This window comes from Manacus candei, unplaced genomic scaffold (genome assembly GCF_025592945.1).
Source record: "Manacus candei isolate 608988 ecotype Guabito, Panama unplaced genomic scaffold, ASM2559294v1 h1tg000089l, whole genome shotgun sequence".
Taxonomy (NCBI): Eukaryota; Metazoa; Chordata; class Aves; order Passeriformes; family Pipridae; genus Manacus; species Manacus candei.
Genome location: NW_026138137.1, coordinates 1783132 through 1804992, shown reverse-complemented (window position 1 = coordinate 1804992; position 21861 = coordinate 1783132). Strand labels below are relative to the sequence as shown.

At 38.1% G+C, this 21861-nt stretch overlaps 1 protein-coding gene and 1 long non-coding RNA gene across 3 annotated transcripts in view; both read right to left on the bottom strand.

Moving 5' to 3' along the window:
• Positions 1-21861, bottom strand: part of PTPRN2 (protein tyrosine phosphatase receptor type N2) — a 643008-nt gene that overhangs the window by 150850 nt on the left and 470297 nt on the right. The window lies entirely within an intron of this gene.
• LOC127482509 (uncharacterized) lies at positions 7311-21072 on the bottom strand. 2 transcript variants are annotated; one of them, XR_007908640.1, is made up of 4 exons: positions 21040-21072; positions 20585-20653; positions 8999-9262; positions 7311-7499 (listed from the first exon to the last, which is right to left on the bottom strand). It is a non-coding gene; the product is annotated as an uncharacterized LOC127482509 (long non-coding RNA). The 2 variants fall into 2 exon arrangements; XR_007908639.1 differs by lacking the exon at positions 20585-20653 and having other exon boundaries at positions 20982-21066.

Here is a 21861-nt window from a genome sequence, read left to right as displayed (position 1 = left end):
CAGCAAATGTTACTTAATCTGGCATAAAGTCTGCTGACATCAGATCAACCAGGAATATTATCTATTTAATTGTTAGTGATTCTGAATTGGTGCAGTGTGATGTAATCACTGATTTGTGTCACCTGGTTGCTCCTTTCTCAGCAAAGCTTTTATTCTTAGGCTACTGTAGAGACCTAGAGATCTCTACACCTGCTACTTGAAGTTTGGTAAACTGCTTCCATCAGTGCTATGATGCTTCATGAACATAATCCATTCACCAGCATCTCTGTCTTCTATATATTTGAGGTCATAATGAATGTTTTGCATTAAGAAATAGTTACTTTGCCTACCAAGAGAGGATTTGAACACCTTATAATACTGGTCATTATATTAAATATCTACCTGCAGTATTTGCTGTATGGTCAGTCCCCTATTTTTCTGCAAGTCAAACTCCATCACAAATAATTAAGAACTTCAAAACCTCAAAATTTACTGATTCAACAGAAAAGATGGACAAAAATCTTCCGACAGATGAACTCCAGCAAATTTTGCTGAGGTGGTTTAGATGTTACTGTTCTCAGTTATTTTTCCCATCCTTCTGCCAAAGTTACTGCCCCTGGACAGACGGGCAAACTAAAACCTGGGCCCATATCTCACACGGTCCCATCAAAGTGCTGAGATATAGGTCTGCAAAGGGACACCCTTGAGGTACAGATGTCCAGACTTTTTTTTGTTGACTTTGATTCAGGGCAGAGTTGAAATAAATATCTCCATCAAAAGCCTTGAAAACAGAATAAAGGAAAACAAAAATGTATCAAAACTACCTCAGTTTTCTCTCCCACTTCTTCTCTCAATGAATTCAAGTCACAGTTTTGTATGTCTACAACTGTCCTGTCTCTGTTAGCTGCTAATTTTAGCCAGGGTCTTCCATTATAAGGCAAGATGAAAAGGAAGTTATGAAAGAATGTGAGCCATAGCTTTCCTAAACCTTTTATATTTTCTAAGTTCCTCAGTCAGCTCCCAAATACCTTTCCTCGTTCTCTCAGGGTTCCAGCATACAGAATGGAAACACAAAGTGCCAAACAGATGCAGCTATTTGTAAGAAAAAGCCAAAACCTTCTGTCCTCTCTCAATGATCTCTGACTTTCTGAATCTTGCCTGAACATTCATCAAATATTCTCTTTGTCTGTTGTCACCCCTCTTAAATACATAAAGAACCCATTCATGAATGTATAAACTTTTGTCAGTCTCTAAAGTAAATGGAATTTTCTTTTAAAAGGCTTTAAATCAAACTCAGTGCATGGTGCTCTGTTCTGTTATTCTCCTTTCTTCAGAGACTGTGTCTGCCTTTGATCCTTTATTCCTGACTTCTCCACAGCACTGATTTCTCTGTCAATTTGGGAGCTGTGTTAATGTTTAGACAGAGTATTTTGATGTTTTTCCTGTCTCACTTTTAAAAAAATTCTCTTAAAATTTGTGCTGAGGAAGGTTAAAGATGTTCAAGGTTAATGTATTTGAGGCTTTTGTTCTCCCCACTCTGCACCCCATTATATGAAGAAATACTCAGGTAACTGTCGATGAATCAGAAATTCCTTTTGAGTTGCATCGAGCTCTGCACCTGCACAGGTAACAAACTTTGATTCATCTTACTACTGTATAAGGGCCCAAACTCACCAAGGACCAAAGATCATAGTCCAGGAAAAAGTCCCTCTTCAGGAAGCAGTACTCAGTTTCTCTATTTCCTACTTGAACCTATTGCATACTGAGGAAAATATGGTCTTGCTATTTCTGTCATGCTGCGCAAGGAGACATCACTTCATTTTCAGGAGTCATGCCATCTTTTCCCAAACAACATTAAATATTCTTTAGACACTGCTTCATGTAATACCTGTCCCTCATGGTTAAATCATCCTTATTCTTCCAGTGAGAAGGCTAGCAACAAAGCAGCAGAGACTGAGTCAACTTTAAGACAGAGTGTAACTGAAAGAGCAAAGAACTCTTTCTCTAGTGTATATGTGCATGTACACATATAAATGCATATGTATTTTTTTTATTAACTTTTGCATTACACTCACTTTCAGAGATAGAGAAGTCTCTGTTAAGAAGAAACGGAGAACCCTGAGATAGAGTAATTGGAAACGTGTCCTTCTGCGGCTCCTATTCACTGCTGGTGTTCAGCAATAAAAAGAGAATTGCAACCATGAATCACAAACACTACCGTGCTGTCTTAATACTGCCTTTCAACAACTGAAAAGACAAATACCACTTAGTCAAGGAGAAACCCTCATATATCTGATACACCTCCAAATGCTCTGTGATTAATCTTTTTTCTTAAAAACAAACAAACCAAAACAAACAGTGGTTGAACAAAAAAATCTTACATCTGACAATCTAGATTTCTAAAGCTGTGATGGAATGAGGCCATTGGCGAGTAACAGTAGAACTTTACATAGAAAACCCCCCCAAACACTTTACTAAAGCTATCAAAAGAGCTATTCTTTTAAGTAGTTTTGGAGTAAATAAAACAACACTTACTCCTTTAAGTGATTTGTTTGCATTAAATGATTCATTTGCATTTATTTGTCTAATCCCAGAGAGGTTATTGTGCTGTAGCATACTCACACATTCAATCAGGCTATTCTTTAAAGCCAAGTGCTGTGGCTTCTAAAGTGGGCGTGTGGACGCTGGATAGCAGCAGAGTTGGAATCCACTACATAAATTGAAAGAGTTTCCTACTCTATATTGTCCGTATCAGGCTTGCTTGTTGAAACAACATCAACCTTTCAGCAGTGGGAAGCGGGTGGCCTCGGGAGCAGGAGGGATTCCTGACGCGCCGCGTGGCCCTGTGGGAATCACTGTGAGATGTGTTTGCAAAAGCTCTGGTGGCTGCCACTGTTCTCACTGTGAGCACTTTTTGAACAGCTTCCATAAGCCTCTTCAGGATTATGGTCTCAAACTGCTTAACTCGAAGGCAGTCAGAGTTTCAAGTGCAGATCCCTTCCCAAAGTCATGCACATGCCTCGTGCCTTCAAGGTAGAACTTGAAGATCCTTGGTTAGGCTGGGCGTCACTGCCGTTTTTGCCTACATGCTCTTGCTGCTTTTCTTGCCCCATCACTGCCCCTCATCTGGATCAAGGAGCTCAACTGATAAGAGACTGTAAAGAATATAAAGTGAGAAGATTTTTGTCCATTTAGCACCCTGAACTGTTTCAACATGATGGATCATGGGCTTAATGCAAGAAGGAAAATGGACACAGATAGCTGGGGTAGATCCGAAGAAAGTTTTTACAGTGGTTTAACCATATTGTTAAACCACACCCTCAGTTTCTATCTATCTATCTATCTATCTATCTATCTATCTATCTATCTATCTATCTATCTGTTTTTCTATCTATTTATAAATCCTTCTCCCTGTGCCAGGATTTAGGAGGTCTGGTTGAAAAGGACGCTTACATGAGTGCTAACGCAATCTGAATAAATGGTGGCATTTAGGCAGGGGCAATGGGGGGGTTGAGACAGCCATTACATAATGTAATTGGAGATTTATCCACCAAAGCTTTACACTTGGAGTGGGACAAACTGGATGTCCCAGAAACCAGCAGTTAAACAAACACTGAATTTGTAAACCCATTCAGAATTTGCAAAAAAGTATTGTTGTTTTATTACTGTTATTTATCTTGATCGCGTTTGTTCTGCTTAGAAGAAATAAAACACAGGCGCTCTTTGCCTTAATTGCTGGGCCTATTCTTCAGTAAACAATAAAAAGTGATTAGAGATGTTTTTTTGGCATGCACAGTCCAAAACCACCTAGTGAGAGTTCAAAGAACAAAGAAAATGCTTATTGGAAGAAATTACTCAGCTAACTAAACTTGTATATCTTTGAGTCAGACATTTTTTCGGCATCTTTACCCCATTTATCAATGCACAATTACTGTCACTATTGTGTTGTGTCATTAGGCGTAAGGTTACAAGTGCCAGTCGGAATAAAAAAATTGCAGTAATGTTGGCATAATTTTTCATTATCATCTTCATTAACCACAGCTAGTGGGAGTAAGAGTTTATCCTTGCTGTTGTCATCGTCATGACAACGCTTCCAAAGCTTGTCTGCCGAGAGTTCACCAGATACAAAAAACTGAATGTCCTCATTATTCCGCTTCTCACACTCTCACCCATGCCAAGGGTGATCCGAGATGCACAGGGCCCTTGATTTATCCCCTGTGATTTCTCTTGACAGCCTGGTATGGTGTCTCAGCTTAAGGCAATCGGTCTGATTTCACAGTTTAATTACTGCTAATCTGAAGGAGCGTGGCCAATGCTAATGAGCCAGCAGCAATCAAAGCAATAATGGCTAAACTCACCCGGTTTCATTCTTCTTTTTTTATTAAAACACCACTGTCCTGAAATAAGCAAGTAATTTCTCCTTCTCTGCACAAATGCATTGAAAGAGCAGATGAGCTTCGTGTACAATTTCATGTTCTTTCAGAAGCCGACCAGAAGATTCCTTTATATTTTGCACTTAAAACTCTGTTTAATATTAGTTTTCAAACAGCCTTGATTCAAGAAAAGAACCAATAATTAGAAAAAACTCATTAGCAGATTACTAGCTCGACCACAGAACATTCACTCTGGCACACTGGGGCCAAATTTTGGATGGAGGCCTTCTTGATTTTTGCAGGTGTGCATCAGCGAATCATGCAGCAAATGAAAATATCTATACTGGCACTGTGAAAGAAAACCTAGAATATTCAGAAAGGGCTTTATTTTAACAGGAATTCATTTCAAAACTGGATAACAATCTACCCTACAAAATGACTGGTGGCTTCAGTGAACATCACTCAATATCAGCAACTTCCATGTTCTCCCTTTCCTTGAGCTTCTCTGCTATTGTTGAAATAGACGAAAAAAACCATATAAAAAAAATCTTCAGAAGTGATTTCTGTCAATCATACCAGTCAAATACCTGGATTAACTACAGGAAAACAGAAACAGTTAGGCCCTGTATCTGCTTTTCCATATATCCATCAGCTGCATTACAAGTTTCTTCAGATAAATTTTCTTTGGTCTTCTTCTTCCCCAGAGAAGAAACCCTACTTAAAATATTTACCAAACTTTACTGTGATGAATTGATTAACATACAAAACCTTTCACACTTTAATGATTTCCCAAACAGAAAGCAACTTATCAGAAGCAAGACCCCCAACATCAGCGTAAATCCTGGCTACTTCAGCCACCTTCATACAGCTATTCCATGTTTACTCTAGTGAGCCATAAGTAGACTGGCTCATTTTTAATTAAACAGAAAAACTGTGTTTCAGTGATACTGTGTGTGATTTATGATATATAAATAGAATGTTAGGCAATATTTTGCTTGTTAAATGACACAGGAGGAAGAAAGATAGAGAAATCATCTATAAATGAAGGAGTTTAGGGCAAATTTTGAAGAATGTGAACTGCTTGTGTCGTGCATATGCTTGTCTCAAGCTTATCTGTCATTATTTCAAATTTGGTGTTACTCAGTTAACTTGAAGGAAAACAGTTTTTTCACAGTTTTGTGGCATATAAGAATACCTGACCAATGTGGAAAATCACACCTTCTTTGCAGAAAAAGGTGTTTAATAAAGCAATAAATATTAGGATGTGCAATTTATTTTTTACAGGACCATCATTTAAATGTGTAGTATAGCAAGACAGTGACCCTTTAAGGATTAAGTCTATTATAAATTATTTTATCTCATCCATTAATTAAAGAACTTTTCCATCAATGATTGTTCCACATTCACAATGTTGTATTTAAAAATAGAAAAGTCCAGACTGCAATGCTACAGAGATCTAATATTTTGCAGTGCTTTTAAAACTATTTAACCTTTTTTTTTTTTTGACTCTGTCTCAGTACAAGGAAAATAATGCTCTGGCTAATCACAAAATATGGCTATTTCTATAAGATATATGAGAGAAAGAGAGTGTCACAAGAGGGGAACATCATTCTAATAATATTTTGTACTTCATCATAGCACTGTCAGAAGATGCCAATGGAGACTCTAAGTCATTTTAAAGAACCACTTCATTTACAGGGAAGGAGTTCACTCCTAATTAAGTTGGAAAGCCTCCAGGGCTTTCTCCAGCCTTTGCAATTCTGATTTCCTTGGAGAACTCCTGGTAAATCTAAGAGATCCAGAGATTTCAGTGTGATTAAGACCCTATTGACACAGACATTAAAACAGCACTAGTCAAACTATGCCATAAACCTTACACAAAAAAAACCCTTGTCCACAACAGCTCAGGTAAACTGAACTAGAAGTCTGTTGGAATGACAGTAATACAACATATCTGTGAGGCACAAGTGGTAAAAAGGAAAAAAAATATCTAGGTTAAAATCACTTATCTCCATTAGTACACTTCATCAATATTCATCTGCCTTAGCTGGCTGAGGAGCTCAGAAATCTTGGTGTAAAGTTAAAAAAAAAAATTAAAGGTAGAAGCTGCAAAATTCAAATTGTGTACGAGAGAGTTACAATTCTCTTATCTTCTCACTTAGAATGGATCTATCTGGCAGGAATTTAACCTGGTGCCACCAAACTTATGTTGCTTAGGTACATGAAAGATCCGAAGCCCTGTAAATAAAACTGACATTTCCACATTAGGGCCAGATTCTCTGGTTTGGTTCACTGAGAAACTCCCCAAACTCTATCACTACAGCAGGTAGAAGAGAAGGGAGGAAGGCAGAACATTACTACTACTACTACTACTACTACTACTACTACTACTACTACTACTTATTATTAGTAGTACTATTACTATTATTAATACTATTATTATTACTATTAATTAATATACACACACACACACATAACTATAAGATGAGAATCAAATTACCAAATTTCCACTTACACCCCTATTATTATCTCATTCCAAACCAAAGTGATTATGTCTAACATAGCAGAGGGCTGTTCATATATATGCACCCCAGCAGAGAAGGCAAGGAAATATGCACTCTTATTTGTAGTTTCTCCCCTTTTATTGAATATCCATCAGAATGTCTGGGTTGATAAGAAGTTGTCACTCAAGAGTAAGTAGCAAACACAGAGACTTAGGTAAAATTGAGGCTTTGTAAATTTGGGTCAAAGAGAGCAAATCGAACTGAAAAAAAGTAATTTTATGTCATTCTGAATAATGGAAAGTACCACAGTCATTGAATTGTCCTTCTCTTGCCATAAATAGGAATTATTAGCAGAAGTGCAAAGCCTTTTTGTTACAAAAGTGATAGAGGCATCAAGTCAGAGACGTCATTAACAAATGTCGGGTATTTTAGTGAAGTGTGGTGTGATGGGCCCTGTGACAAAAGAAACACAATGATGAGAAAAGGCTTCTGAAACATGATGCAGGGACATAGTAGTCACATGGAGGCAATGAAAACCAAAGAACAGACTGTCAAGAAAACTTGCCTGATTTCCTTCTGAATATTGTGAATTTGGAGGTCATCAATTTTGGCTAGCTGTGGATCTGGCATCCTGGTACTCTCCCTCAAAAAAGGAATTGTTCAGATAATTATCTATCAAAGAGGCCAGACCCAGAGCTGCTGAGGCTGCACTTCATGCACAGTCAGAATTGGTTCAATTTTTAAATTACAATAAAGAAACTGCCTTCTATTCTTCTAAAATACTGTTGCTGCTGAGGGTTTTTTTGCAAGACAGGAGTAAGACAGCAGTATCAGGTCACTGCTGTGGAAAAGAAGAGATCTGAAGAATCACACAGAAGAATTGGAAGAGAGGGCATTTGAAGTGAACACAAAGAGAGAAAACAAAAAACGAATAAAATTGGAGTGATCTTCAAACATAAACACGTCTGAGGTAAAGGAAAATAAAAGAAAGTAAACGTGGTTTGTTTATCCACCAAGACTAATTCCCCTTCCTATTAGAAAAGACCTTCATAGATCAAAGTATTAAAGCTCTCTGAATTTCACTTGGGCTATCAGTGATATCCTGATTAGATTTGTATTTAAACAGAATTCCCATACATTTCAATTACCAGAATCATTGGAGCCAAGTGCTCTTTCAAGTTAGACCCTAAATTATCCATTCTCTAACAGAAAGTGAAAAGGTATACAATATTGATACCCAGCGTTGCTCTATAGAGCCATATATACTTTTAGCAGTCATGAGCATAAATGGAAACATTCTGTATTCATACAGTTCCACTGGCAAACAGAAAACTTGCTACAGCAAACTAAAGCAAATATATTCTTGGCTTTTAATTGCTTTAATATCCAAAGGATAGTCTTTCAACCTAGTCTTCAAAATTGCTCTTCAGAATAATTCCATGTGCCCAAAAAGATAAAAAAAATAATTAAAAGATACTACAAAAGGTACTGATTTTCATATGTTGGGTTAAGCACCTTCTAACAGTGAGTACCCTTGATGGCATGCCATTTGAGGGTGTAAAGGCAGATGTACAACAAAAGAGAAGCCTCTTTAAACAACCATGACTGATCTATTGATTTGTACATTTCAATATTCTTAGCAGTGAACAGGAATCTAAATATGTATTGATATATCCCTGAAAGATAAACATATTCACTGTTACTGAAAAACAGCTTAGTGGGTAATACCACCCAAAACACATCAAAGCAAAATGAAAGGTGTCTCTATAACAGGTCTGGGCATCAATGGAAATTGTAGTTGTTACTTAAATGCACAAGAACATATATAGGGTCAATACATTATTCATTTAAAACTCATCAAACTATGAATTCTGTAAATATGTGCTTCTCTGACTTGATACCTACATTTTGAATCTAGGATTTAAAAATTACAATTACTCTTATATTTGTTTTTATGCAAAGTGGTTCCATATTGTCTCAACTTTTACTTGCTACTATTCAGTAGACCCCAGGGGTCATGCTGATACTATGCCTTATGCTGTCTGTAAAACTATGAACTGCATTCAGGATAATAGGGAAAATTCATCAGCAATGATTTTCACTGAACAATCTTCCAAATTTAGAGAACCACCATCCTCCTACCTTACAGAACTTTACTGCTGAAAGATGACTCTGAATCACAATACAGCAAAACAAATTTCGTCAGTGCTTGTTGCTGTTGCAGACCTTTGACCGCTTTGTGGCTGCTCCCCATCCTCCCTACTCTGTGCTGAAAGGAGCCTCTTTGCCCTCACTATATTTTCTCACAAATTCCTTCCACTGTATCTTCACAACATCCTACTTCTACTCCCAGACGCTTTCCTTATTGTTGTGATTTCCTCTAAAAGATGATGCTGTCTAGCTGATCTGCAAGAAAGGGTAGAAAGCAAAGATGTTTAAAAATGTCACGGTCATCTGGATATATCCTTCTCATATCAATGTCATCTGTGAGTCCCAGTTTCTGTGAGAGACAGAAACATGGAGACACCTGGGCAAGAGATTGGCTATTTCCCTATCTTATAAGGTATATATCTTTGAAACCTCAATAATAATAATAATAATAATAATAATAATAATAATAATAATAATAATAATAATAATACACTATAATAATAATAATAATTAAATACCAGAGACTACTTGTAACTTTTCCCTTATCCCGATGAAATTACAAGTGAAACAAATCTACTATATATTTCTAACATCACACCACCAACATATCTGAACTACGGTTTTCTCTTGTTTGATAGTTTAAATAATTTTAGAAAAGTGTTAGGTGGAATGTTACATGCACATCTGCTGTTTCCACTGAATACTTTCTCTAGAAGGTTGGATAACCCTACTCATGTTTGGAGTTCTCTTACACGGAAAAATAAACAAGAATTGTAGTGTGAATTTACCAGTCAGGTTCGGGTCTTATTTCAAGTAGGAAAAATGTCTTGGCTGGAAAATTTAGATGTAATTCATGTGTGTCCTTTTGGGATCTTGTAGGATCTAACTGTCTGTTACACAGTTCCACCTCACCAGGGGAAATTCCTGACTCAGAACCTTACTTTGCTTCTCATCAATGAGAAGGAGAAACATCAAAGGACCTTCCATTGCTAGACAGAAACAAGGTCATCATCATTATCAGTGATAACAGCTCTGAATGGATCTATAAAACTTTTGCAGAGTAGAAAATGTGGCACAGACAAGCCCAGATGCAACCTGTTTTGGGTTATCCAAAGCCTTTGTGCATACCACTTTTCCCTTTTAACCCTTCTGGACCAAACAATAGCTTTTTAAAAAGATGCCAGTAGTTTTCCTGTCATCCCTTTGCCAATATTTAGTATTCACAGTGTCATGTTTCGAGGTGTCAGTAGCTGCAGCTATCCTTATTTGTGTGGTCCCAAAAATAAGATTTCTACTTCTTATATGCACTGGCAAGTCTGCCAGCCTGCAGCCCCCAAATTCAGCAGATGGCCATGTTTAGCCAGTGAGCTATGGGAATGACAGAGAGCAGGAACCCTCTCTCTTTACATCATTAAGCACTGAAGCACAAATCTAAATAGGGGCTCCAGGGTATTAAAATATATAATGGGAAAATGAAAAAAAAGAACCCAAACATCCCTGATTCTAAACTGTTTAATCACTTCAGTTTAGATGATGGGCTAAGTTAAGCCATTCTACCTGCCCCTACTATTTAGTTCTCAGATGACGGCTACTGTGTCATCCTCTACAACAATCTCTGTAGGACAGGAAGAAAACTAAACACCCACCTTCCATTTCAAATAATTTTTAGTAAGATATATGAGTCATCTTTGTCAATATAACCCAGAGGATAATGAAAGCCTTTAGCAAAGCTAACCCAGGTTACTCTTTCCATAACACCATTAAGCATGTCTAAAATTCTTTAAATCATGCTCTGACAATTATTTTTTTAAATGTTGTTAAACTTTGTAACCATATTGCTCAAATCAGAAGAGATCTGATTTTTCTTACATATGTTACTTGCAGACAAGAAAAAGAAAAATATGCACAAGCAATCTTTAGGCTTCCTGTTTGGTATCTTCATTTGATTCAGTTTTAAGAAAGGTTTTAAAATGTTTGTTTTAAAATAGCTTTAGTGTTATCAAATAATTATTTTGCATTATTTATGTGTTACTTTATAGTTGCTCTTTCTCAGAGATGCTAAAAAAACCAGCAGTGGGTGGTAGCAGGCAGTGTTATAAACATTTTATACTATATGTATAAAATAATATGTATTAATATTTACTTCTACTCTTCTCTTAAATCTTCTTCAGTACTAAAAGAGGTAATATCCTATCTGGACATCACGTAACTCATCAGTGAAGTGAAGGCATTCTACTTCTGTCTTGTTTTAGACCATCTTCTGACTCAGACATTCCCATCTTGTGGGTTTACACCTAATTTGCCTCCTCATTATCTTTTCAACTGTAAAAAAGATGATAACTTCTTTACTGCTTAAATAGAAACTCGATATAGCCAAGCACTTCCTGCAGACAAAAAAATCTACAGGTTAAGATGTTTTTAGTCTGTCTTTGCCTGTGAAAACCACAAAAAAAAGCCAGGCCACCCCATAAGGATATGTCTCATTTCTCATTTCTCCTTTGCCTTAGGCCAAAGGCACCTTGTACCTGAACAAGTAAATTTTCCCTTACAGACGACCAACTCTAGAGTTGTACTCTGTTCCTGTTTGCTACTTGAGCCAGTTTAACAGCTTTTTAGCTCTTGCCTGAGGATATGCTTGTTCCTGCCTCAAGTCCTCTTCCAAATATCCTCAGGTCAACATAAAAGAGACCAAGGGACTGTGACATGACAGACAAAAAATCCAAAACAGTTGTCTGAGAAGCCAGAAAGATGGGGAGAGGGAAAACAAGTTTGTGTTCCTTGAAGTTTACCAGTAGAGCACATGCCGAAGTAGGGTGTAATGGGAACCTCTTTCCCTCAGAAAAACAGAAGTATGAAAATAATAATAAAACAATTTTCCAAGCTTGAGTCTCAGTAGTACATTTTCACAAGATAAAGCATGTGAAATATCCAGAGAACTGAAGAAAGATGAAAAATTATCTTTTTACTGATCTGTCTGCATGTAGCCCAAAGCTGCAAGATGATATTTCCCTAACATAAACTTCTAGTTTCTGTCAGTTGAAGACTTTGTGTTTTCCTGAATTGGAAGTTATATCCAGACTACTTCATTTAACAAACTTGGTTGCATCTTTCTGTCTTGAATTTGTCTAATCCTTTCTTAAACCTTTTTAAACCTGCGGTGGTATCCAAACTACCTTGTATCAATGAAAATCTCAATTTATTTTACATTATGAAGAAAAAATATTTTCCTGCTGCCTAGCAATTTTGCAGTGCCTCTGCTTCTTATTCTGTGGTGGCAGGAGATGATCAACTCCCTTCTGCACCCTCTAGATCATTTATAGTTTTGCACATCCCTTTACATCTTTGCTGCTCACACTGTTATGCACACTTTGAGACTCCTTTTTCCCCGGGGTGAAGAGATTTGGTGCATTCAGTCTCTGCCTGTACAGAAACTTCTCAATTCCTCTGCTCAGGTTGTCACCTTCTCTTCAGCTCTTCCAGTTCCTCCACATACAGCTGGAAACAGGGTAACAAAAGCTGCACATGGCTTACGAAGCACAGGAACATCAGAAGTTAGAGCTGGAAGGTATTTTCCTTTCTGTTCCATTCCTTTTCTGGTAAGTCCTTTTTGTTTGATGAAGTTGCATTTTTACAAGCTCCTGGGCTGTGTGCCAGCATGATGTGAGATGACTTGATGTTTTTAGTGTTATTCTTCTAAACTCTGACTTCTCAGCAGTCATCTGTCCTGTGGGATAGCTTCCCAGGAAAGAAGCGAATTGGCCATGACTGAAGTGTCACTGCTACCTGTGTACAAGCCACCTCTGCTATAGATTTCATCTCAAAGCAATTGTTGCTTTTCTGGAAAGGTCCCTCTGGGAGAAGGCAGGTCCACACCATGGTTGAGCAGCTGCATTAGACACCACAGTATTCTAATGTAATTAGAAAACAGCTGTGAAGGAACAGTCAATTGTTTTTTGGCAGTCACGGCCAATTTTGCACCAATGCAAATGATGAATCAAATCCTGCAAGTTTACAATATCTGCTGAGAGCATAATGGCAGAAGCCATGCTAATGATTTTAAATCTTGTTTATGCCATTTTTGGCTGATGGAGTAGTCCCCTGTCCCTCAGAAGCCTCCAGTGTGAAGGAATTCCCATACACTGCACCATAACACTTACTGAGCAGGGGAGAGGAGAGCCAATGGCTTGGGTATGGAAATCAAGCAGTTACCTTTCAGCCACAGACTAAACAATACATTCTTCCTTTCTAGAACAGAAACCATGCCTTTGAGCCATGCATTACTCACAGCCTCAGCAAATAAATATAAAACCAGCAAGAGAGAATAACACAAAGTACCCGGTTACTACCAGGCTGCTCCTCCCTGATTATCAAGCCCAGTCCACCCACTACGTAGTAATGCATCAGAAATATTCATCCAGGAGAACAGTGTTATTCCTTTAAACACGTTCCTCATCCCAGTTCTTTTAACAAATTTCTAGCTATGTCAGGGCTATCAAATACAGCCTGTAAACTATCATCTGCTCCTAAAATGTGTGCAACTTTACTGTCTGAATGATGATCATAATCTCTAGGGCCACATTCTCTTGCTGAGGCCCCCCACATGATCTTTCAAAATTATTGCATGTGTCAGCTGGGATTGGAAATGCTTCATAGGAAGATAACTGCTAAAAACATATTTTTGCATTTGTAGCAGTTCCTGTTAACATGAACAAATGGAATCCACTTGGCAATATGTTTGCATAAGTGCAAACTTTGAGATAAAGAAACAACATTTAAAAATGGCCCTTTACCCTTCTTGTTCTAGCCTGAAAATAGTTTCATGTAAGTCTTTAGAAGGCAGTTCTTTTGGCCAGATAGTCAACAATTTTAATAGAATTAGCATGGGACAGAAATGCTATCCAAAAATGGATTCATGTTTAATCTGGTAATCTGATCCCATATGGCACTTTAAAGAGTGGGAGGAATTAGTGTTTGCTGCTTAAAGAAATTACCCAGAAAATGACTGCTGAAGACAGACCAAATAGTACCTCATCAGCATTCAGTGTGAAAAAGACAGCAGCAGAGGAACAAGAGAAGTTAAAAGGTGAGCCAGCAAAGAAAGCCAAAATTTGCTCCTGCATGTCTGGGAAAGGGATAGCAATCAGATGATAAAGGCAATCTCAAAAATTACTGGATATAAATAAAGAGGAATTAGAATATATTGCACAGGAGGGTAGAAGACAGTTTAAAAGCCAAACGTAACAATAAACCAAACTCCATCCTCAAATGCCCATTCACCTTCTCTGCAGTTCTGAGAAGGTGTTAAGAGTGCACAGTTTTGTCCCATAGTTATCTCTAATCATCCTAATAGGGGAAGCAAAAGTCTCAGGCACAAGGACTTTAATAACTGTATTGGTCCTAACACCTCACTGTGCTTTGGGTCACCATTTCAGGGCACATTTCTGGGAGGGAAAACAGGTTACTCTTTGTCCCTCAGTCCTGCAGATCCGTTTGTCTGTGTGACCTTATGGTGAACTAGATTGAGAAACTCAACTTACAACTAATCCTGTTAAAGAATTAAAAAAAGGACTGAGCATAGTTTTAATTCAGCTGAGGTCAGCCAGTTCATCTGTAGCCCTGCAAGAAGTGGCAATGGCACAACTGAGGAGCCACCCCTGGAGTGAACAGTTGGAGCTAAATGGAATAAACAGATGGAGTTGAAGAGGAGAAGAGAGGGAACAGCTCACGCTGCCTTTGATGCCAAGAGCGACGTCCACAGAAACGCAGCCTCAGAGCTCCCAGTTTGTGCTGTCTCTGAAAGTGTGTTAATATCTGCATAAACACAGTAAATATGGCCTTTGTGCTAAAAAAGAATTATAATGGCCAGGGAGAATAAATATAGCTGAGGGATGCAACGTGAAGAACATCCAAAGCACTTCAGATTTGAGCAGGCAGCACAATAATCAAATGATGCCTTTTCTGTACTTTGTCTATCAGGAGGTTCAGCTACCCTGACTTGCCCCAGGTTGTCAAACCTCTTTTCAGGACCCTGACCTTTCACTTGGCCCGTCTCAAAAACCCTACAAGGTATGAGGAGCCCTTCTCTCTCACTGAAATTATGGAAATTGAAGGGCATCATAATGGCTAGTGAAGTTGTAGTTAAACCAAAGCAGGGTTTGTGGGTTGTAAACGTATTTAGTGTTTCTATAACTTGACACAGACATGTAGCACAGGTTAAAAACCAAAGAAAAGCTATTTTCAACCTTCACACCTCTCTGGAAAGGAAAACATTTAGCTGAACAAAACTGCTGTTGTAAAATGAAATAAGATGTGACTGTTCCCATATGGGGATTACACAAAATACACCCCTAAAGAATTATTCTGTTGCTTACTTCTGGGGTAAGAATACAGGAATTATCTGTAAAAGCAGCTCAGACCAGGGCAGTGCACTGGTTAATGAAACCCATGCCAATATATGTCCAAATCCTTTCCTTTGTGTCACCAGTTCAAGCACACCAATTTGTGTCAGAGCTGCGAAATGAAAAATCACAGCCCAGTGCACAGAGATAATATAGACAATAACTAAGCTTTTGCTGCGTGCTTATGCACACATGCAACACCCAGCATTCAGCTCAGGCAGGGTTTGGCTGGCTCACCAAAGCCAACAGCCTCGAGATAAAGAGTCCAAATTGGGGGGAGAAAAAAAAATCTCTTAGGTACAGTTTACAAACACTAAAACCAACAACACTTTTTTGACTCTTACCCTGTGGTTCTGAACAGGCATGGGGTCTGGGTTCTGCACCAATAGCCAGTGGCAGGATTAGAGTTATGGCATTACCTCTTCAATGTATGTACACTTTTCTCTTAATTCTCCCTTTATTGCCACCCATGTCCTTTCCTTGCTTTTAAATTACCTGAAGTTGTTCAAAACATCTAGAAAATGTACTTCAAGAGATAAAATTAATTGCATTTATAAAGTCACTTATTTACAGAGTAAAACATTTTTTGTTTTGTTTAGGTGGCAATGGAGGCAAAGGGAAGACAATATTCATTTTCTCTAAAAAAAAAATACAAATTCTTGTGAGATTTCTCAAAATTAAATATAATTTAAGTGGTCATCTGAACTTACATGTCCTCACTTAACCAGCTGGGTTTCCACAGCCAGTGGCTAGTCTGGTGTCAGAGCAGCAGCTATCAGCTCTCCACGTTATGTCAGTGTGGATTACCACTCTAGCTAGCATTTAAAAAACTTCTTTTATGAATGAAAAAAACACCACCATACTTATCAGAACAGAGCAGTAGTTACTCATCAAGGGGGCAAATACAATGCAGGCGTCTATGTATGTTTCTCCTTGCCTAAACCTCCATGTAATTTTCTGTCTGCAGGATGCAAAGCTGTAACACGTTCTCAGGGTCCCTTTTGCTAAGGATTGGCCACTTCTGGCAGCTCCCCCAGTCTCATGCCATTTCCTTCTTCCATTTCCTCTTTCCCTCCTCTAAAGGCTTTGTTTAACTCTTTGCAGAAAAATAACAAACAGGTGAACTAAGGTGACATAAAAGCAATTTCCCTACACTCACCTTCCTTGTACTCAGGTCAGCCAAGATTTCCTTATTTCACCCAAGAGAAAGGTTCCTAAAACCAGCATTTTATTTGCCCAGCAGTCTAGCAGGTTGTGCCACTATTAGAATGTCCACCTCACTAATAGCACAGCGGTCACTTCCCATCAGCTTTTATAACAAAGTATTTATTGACAGGTCAGAAAGCAAAAATGGCAGATTAAATAAACCAGAGCAACAGTAACAGGAATCCTTTGCTAAACCTATCCCAGAAATGTCCTTCAGATTCTGCAGTGTGATTAAAGTGAGGATGTCAATAAAGTATTTTTTTTGTTTCAGAATTGGCTAAATTAAGGAAGATACCCTGCCTTTTTGACTGTTATATTATTTTCTTTTTGGTCTTTGCATTGTGTCCCTTGTTTGTGTTCTTTCCAGTTCTGGAGTAACCAAACCTTCCTTGTGGACACACACTACAGCACATCCTTCAGCAGGTACAACAAAGGAAGGACTCTTGTTTCACTAATTAATAAGATAACTGGGTTGAGGCTTCAGGGTAGATGCCCAAGACCAGTTTAGAGGAGAAATAACAATGCTAAAGTCAATGGTATAAACCAGGCACAAAACAGGATGGGAATCAAGTCACAAAGCACTGGAGGCCTAATCTGGCAAAGGAATGAGGACTGCATGCTCAGCCCCTCAGAGGGGTCAGGCATTGCCCTAAATTTAGGTTAAGCTCCAATGACTTCCTGCCTGTAAAACAGAATTATCATCACTTTGCACCCCTGAAAGGAATCACATTTAAAAATCAAGAGGTTAAACTACTTTAACTGGAAAGACCAAGTTTTCACTGTATCTCTACAAGTCAAATGCTTTTACACAAGTTCAGACTATTACTTAATATGAAAAGCATAGACTGGAGATGGGACAGGAGATGTGCAAGACGTGTCATGAAAAAAAGTTGGAATTAATGGATGGGTCTCATCAATCTCAGCTTGTATCTCTGATGAAGACAGTGCAAAGAGAATATATACCTTAAATAAGAAAGGAAATGTCAAAAACATGACAGTTATAAATCCAAGGTCAACTGTAGCCTTCAAAGAGTTTTCTTAAGGAGTTGTGATGGATTCCCAATTTGCTGAAAGTTTTACATAAGACAGCTTGACACTATATGACCACAAGTTCCACAGCATAAGAATTTCTAGGCTTTCAGGTAGCAGCACATATGTCTGAAGAAGAGTGTAGAACCTCGGCATCATTTTTGATACCAATGTTAGTTAAGTAATGAAGGGATTCTCAAGTCAAACAGGGGTGCTAAATTTTGCCAAGCAATGGCAATAATTTCCTTCTTTTGACTACTTATAAACAACAGCTTAGTCCAAGCCAAAGCCCTCAAAACTCTTGACAATATTATCATTGACTTTCAGATAAAACCTGTAACTTCTTTTTCATTTTGGAGGCTATGCAAGCATTCCACACCTTCATACACTGGTGAAGTTTAGCAGCTTCCAGACTAATAGAGAGCAACTCTTTAACAATTTAGAGCACATGCACACAATTCTTAGGCAGAAAATATGAAGTCTACTTCATATTTAACCCACCATTTCCAGGGCTATTTTAGGTACAAAGTAATCACTTTCAGTTTAACAGCATATGTTTTGCCTTGAATCTCTACATAGTCCCTCCAAAAATGTAACCTTATGTGAATTTTTTTTTTAGTATTTTAAAGGTAATCTCTGAAAAACCTTTACCTTGTTCTCCCACAGCACTCTCAGGGAGACCCAAAGTCCCTAAGTTCCACGTAAAATCTCCAGCCTTCAGGGGCTGACACAGCAGTTCAGGAAAAGTTTCACAGAAAAGACGGCACCTTCAGGTGCTGGCATGAAGCAGCTTTCTTTGCTTGAGTACCTGCAGTCTTCCTGGTTTCATTTTCCTCCCCAAATCTGCCATCATTATCTCTACATTGTTAACACTGCAGCTCATTAGTTGCAGCAGTGGGCAACCTAGCTCTGTATTTTTCTCCTTCCATTGGCTTTTAGAGATACCAGATAGATATCTGTTAGACACGAGAGCAGAGAGACACACAGATGTTCTTATAGATGGGATTCCTCCCAGTCTGCTTTACGTCTTCATCAAAATGAGAAATTACTTTTTTTTTCATCATATATTGGGAACTGAACAAGGAAAGCCAAAATGCAAACAAACAGTAATTCTGCAGAATTACCGAAACAGAGCATTTACTCTCGTACTGTGGCTCATACTGGTGCCAGTTATAAAACAGCACATCCAAGAGCTGCAACGTCTGTCATGGTCTCATTTCTAGCCATAGATGCTAAATTTTAAATATAATCTGAAGGACTATTTCCTGAGCAACCCTACCTCCTATTTGAAGGACCACAACTTTTGGTGCAGTCTGTTTTCTTGGATAACTCCCAGGGGACTGAGTCCTTCACTGCCTTGCCTAGATATTGATACTTCTGCACAAAAAAGCATAATGTGCTACAGTTCCTGCTGTAGCACTCACTCCACTCTCCTCTCCTGCTGAGCAGGTGAAAATGAACAAAGAAGCTGCAAGGCTGCAGAGTATAAATCCTCACACTTGAGTTTCCAAATCTTTTCTATCAGAAACGCAGCATTTAAAAGTTTTAGCAGAGAAGAGGTTATTTTTCATAAAATAACAGTGAAATTAAAATCTTTTGTCAAGGTTGCAAAAATACAAAGGGTCCTATATATTTTGAATATTTTTTAATTTGATGAAATTCTGAAAATATTAGTTACACCTTTGAAAGAAAACAATATTATTAGCTTCGATAAAGTCTGTCAAAAGTTTCATTTTTTAGAAACATATTTCAGAGTTATGGTTGGAGGAAAAAAAGTATCCCTCCCCAATTTGACCTCTCTCTTGAATGAATTTGATCCTTATCCCAGCCACTATGTCCCCTTTGCTTCTTGAAGCTCCTAAGCAAGCTCTGGAGTGATCTTGGGAAGAGGTTTGCCAGGTAATGGCAGCCAGAGGCAGCAGGGGGGGCTCACACATAGGGTTACTTTGCTGGTCTTGCATATTTTCAAATTCATTTTCACTCTTTACTGATGGTAATGGCAGAAGAGAGAATCTCAACAGCAGTATTAAACTTTGGAACCTAAATTTTCTGATAATTTTCTTTGGAATTTCTATACATGAATGCCTTTGATGGTAATTTATATCTATTTCTTGCATCAAGACATTCATCAGTAAATCTCAAAGCACTTTAGAACGGAGATCAATGTCATTATCATCATTTTGAAATTAGCTTACCAAGAGATTATTATTTCTGGTACAACGTGATTGCTATGTAAAAGCAGTATGAGTGCAATGGCATTTGCCTTTGTGCCATAATCTTAACACCACTATCTAAAGATTTTTTCAGCCAAAGCAGAATAAGACAGCCTTAGTCTTTTCTGCTATCTTGAAAAAAACCCAAACAAACACAAAAGCAACGAAGGAAGTATTGAAAGAAACATGAGTCTTTTTGACTAAATTAAGAAATCCAAGTTAACATCACTATATATTTTACTGAAATCCAGACATATAATTCCAGAAAGACACACAGGAAAAAAAGAACCATGTGCACTGGTGAAAAGCTTTGCTGTCCTTCACTGGAAGGATTCACTGATATTTTAGTACCTTTAGTACAGCACAGATCTACATTGAATTTTTGCATACTTTTTTTGCAGTAAACAATAACTTTTGCACTGCCTAAAGAAAAAACATGGACAAATGTGTGTTTTGAAATGAAGATATGTGTGTTGCAAATGGAATTGAAAGATGTGGGGTTTAATAACTTGACTGTTTCTACCATTCAGGCATCAGCCTCAAAACAAAAACCACACAGAGCAAGAGAAAGTTCTGTAACCTTTTCAATATTCTTCATTAGACTCTACCATTCACAGCCCCCAGAGTGAACTACATCATCAAATCAATTGCACCAAAGCCTCCTCTGATTTATGAAAGGCCTCACCATGGAGTTTTCATATACCAGTTATTTAAGTACTGAAAAGTCTTACCTATAGATCCTCAAGTAATTACACACTGAGAAAGCTCACGCAGAGCAGATTTTCAGCAAAGGGAGGCCACTGTAGGAACAAAAGCCTTTTTGCAGCTGAAATCAGGCATGTATTACAGGTTTGTGTTTTTATAGGGCGGCATTAAGAGCTGAGCCCCAAGACTAGCAGAAAATGAGAGCAAGAAGACTTTTCCAGTGACAAATCTAAAGAGATATGAAGGCATTTCCAGGACCATCACTGTGATAAAAGCCAGTTACAGGTTTTTCCTTTTCAACTCTCTGTTTAAATAACTATTTGGTGACCTGTGGTGGCACACATGCATATGAATATGGTAGGTGCTACAAATATCACCTTTCTACAGTTCAGTTTGGATTTTGATTTTTACTGTTCTCATCACCTTTATTTTTCCATCCCCCACCAGCACAGTGAAAAAGAACAGCCAAGGTTCTGCTTACAGGAGTAGCATCTGCTGCACTCCTGTTTCTGGGGTTTGGGCAGTGGATTTTCATGTGAGGTTGCCAGCCTCCACAGTCATGGACCACTGTGTCATAATGGCCTGGAAAAAAAGAATGTTCATCCATTTTCTCTGAAACCTGTCCTTCAAACACAGCAGAAATGGAGCTTTCCCCACTCTTCAATACAGTAAATACAGCAAAAGCAGCATCAACATCCTCCTCTTCATGAGTGGAGAATATTTTCCCCCTTTCCTTCTCCCTGTCCAAAGTCTCTTTAAAAAATGAAATGGGCAAGTGAATCAGCCCTCGCCCCTTCACAAAACGGAAAAAGACCACATTTACATGCTTTTTCCCCTTTTAAAAGATTAATACACATTTTATAAGTATTTATAAATACGTGTTTATACTCTTTTAGGAGGCTGGGCAAACAGAAATTTGCAGAATCTTTGCCCCAAACTCAGACAATCTTAACTCCTCTGCTAAACTTCAATCAGTTCAGTTGGTAGCTGCACATTCACTGGTATTTCAGGAAAATTGTGGTTCCCAAAGAAATCTAGATCCCCTGAACAACAACAGCTAAATAGATCTACTCTGCTTCAGAGTTAGCTGCTCATTACTGACAAATAGTTACACATCATCAAGTTATATATAAATACATTTATAGATGTTAAATTCTTACCAAAATGCAAATACAATTTTAATACAGAAGACTAAGCTATTGCACCTCTGTGATGCGCTTCATGGGAGCAACTAACATGAACACAATCACAAGACCTCATGAAGGCATTGGTTTAGTTCTTACCTGTGATGCTTATACTCAGC